Here is a 2152-nt window from a genome sequence, read left to right as displayed (position 1 = left end):
GGGGCGCGCTTTTCTAAGAATCGGTTGTACCGGGTGGGAGGCGCACTGGGGTGCTGCAGGAGTGGGGCGCCCGTTGGAAGAATGAAGAGCACGAAGGGGTGCCAGAGCAGGCGAGGGAAGGCGGGCGCGGGGAGGGGCCGGTTGGCTGCCAGGGACTGGGGCGGGGGGAGCAGGGCTGGGAAGTTAGTGCCTGACTTGTCGATGGGGGGGCCTCAGGGTGGCAGGGCTGACTCGGGGCTTGAAGCCGCTGGGATGGAGAGGGAATGCAGTGATCTTTCCAGACTAGTGTGAGCTCTCTCCTCGTGCCCCAGTCCCAAATACCCCAATTCTGAATCCAGACACCCCTCTCCAAAAAAATAATAAAATCAAAAAGGGGAATAGGTTTCTGAATTGGGATCTGGCCAGGTGCAAAAAATAAAATCAAGTGCAAAATGGGGAGTACCCCCAAAACAAGGGGAAAGAGTCTTGATTAGTCAACCTCAGGCTGTCAGTTCCCCCCCCCCTTCCCCCTCAGAAATCTGAAAGGTCCCAATTAAGTCAGGCCTGCCTGGTTGGTAATTAGAACCAGAAGTGGCCGGGCCACAGGGAGGGGGTGGGCGGAGGGCACCAGAGGAATGGGGGGAGGGCTCCAGGAAGCCTTGAGTCCTCAGTAGCCCCCCTCTCTTCGCCAGATGCACCCCACTCCTCATCACCCCACCTGTGTGTGCTTCCCAGGCACTGCGAGGGGACCTTAGGACCAGGCATTAGGGTGTCAGGCCTACCCTTCCTACCAACCCCAACCCTCATCCTAGACAGACTCAGTACAACCTTGGGGTGAAGGGAAGAGGATGGGGGGATCTAGTGCTCCCTCTTTTCCCCAAAGTCCCCCCAGCCCTTATTGCAGCAATTAGACCCATTAGCCTTCTAGCATTTCATGGGAACCAGATGTTCTCCACCAGCCTGGTGGGAGCATGAGGGGGGGCTGCAGCCTGACTCACCCCCTTCCCTATGATCCCCACCACCAGGGCGAACTCCCCTCCCAGCTAGAGCCCCACAAAGGCACGGCCCCAGAGGCAAAGAGGAGTGTATCCCTCCCCCACTAAGGAGGCCATTAGCATTCAGATTCTCCCGTGGTCACCCCTCAGAGCCCCTACCACCCTGGCAAGGATGACTTTGGCCAGGACAGGGGGGCAGGGGCAGCTAACTCCTCTCCCCCTTCCTCTCCCCAACTCCTGCCACCTTCTGGACGGGGCTTGGGGATAAGTGGCTCTGAATTCCTCATGCTAAATCCTGTTTTCCAAAACCTCCCTCCAAAAACTGAAAAGGGGGCATTTCAAAGTAAAGCAGGCCCCGCCAGAAGGGTAAGTCTTAACTTAGGAGTCCCACCTGAGGGGCAACGGGAGGCGGTCCCTGGAGGAGGGAGGGAGGGAGAAGCAGAAGAGCGGGAGAATAGGGAGGTGTGAATGAGAGACGGGGCCCAAAGCAGGGACGTGAGGAGCCCTGGGCAGGATGGGGGCTGGGACCGGGTAGGGGGCCGGGAGAGGGGGGTGCAGCCTGGGCCCCGGCAGCGGCGGCGGCTTGCCCGGCTCCCCCCGCTGAAGAGGTTTCCTGTTGCAATCAAAGCCCCGTTTGTGTCGGCCTGGAGCTGGAGCCTGAGCCGGAGGAGGAGAGACCGAGACCAGGAGGGGAGGGGAAAGGAGGCAGTCGCCTGGGGTTTTTTTCCTGGAGGAGGTCTCCCAGCCGCCTGCCTGCCACCCTTCCCCGCCTGCCTGTTCTCCCTGCTTCTCTCCTTGCCAGGGTTCTCTCTGTGTCTGCGCCTTTTGGCCTGAGTAGCTGCCCCTCATCTTGTCTGTGAGTCTCTCTTTTTCTCCCTATGCCAGCTTGCCAGTTTCTTCATGTGACTTAGCACTGTGAAGCCTGCGCTCCTCGCCCCAGGGACAATGGCCCCGTGGCCAAGGCATGGCCAAGGCAGGGCTACCAGGTTTGGAGAACAAACTGGGCCAGGTCTCAGGACCACAGCTATGTCCTCAAGAGGGGGAAAGGGCAAGGCTTTCCTTCTCTCTCCTCACACTCTGTTCCCTGTATGAAGCAAATATACAACATACCAGTGTTCACAAACACAGAGACTCACGGGGACACAGACACCAGGGTTTTCACAGGCACCCATGAACAC

The sequence above is a fragment of the Carlito syrichta genome, unplaced genomic scaffold (genome assembly GCF_000164805.1).
Source record: "Carlito syrichta isolate Samal-C Ts95f unplaced genomic scaffold, Tarsius_syrichta-2.0.1 Scaffold314836, whole genome shotgun sequence".
Classification (NCBI taxonomy): Eukaryota; Metazoa; Chordata; class Mammalia; order Primates; family Tarsiidae; genus Carlito; species Carlito syrichta.
Note: the sequence above shows the minus strand (reverse complement) of the source record.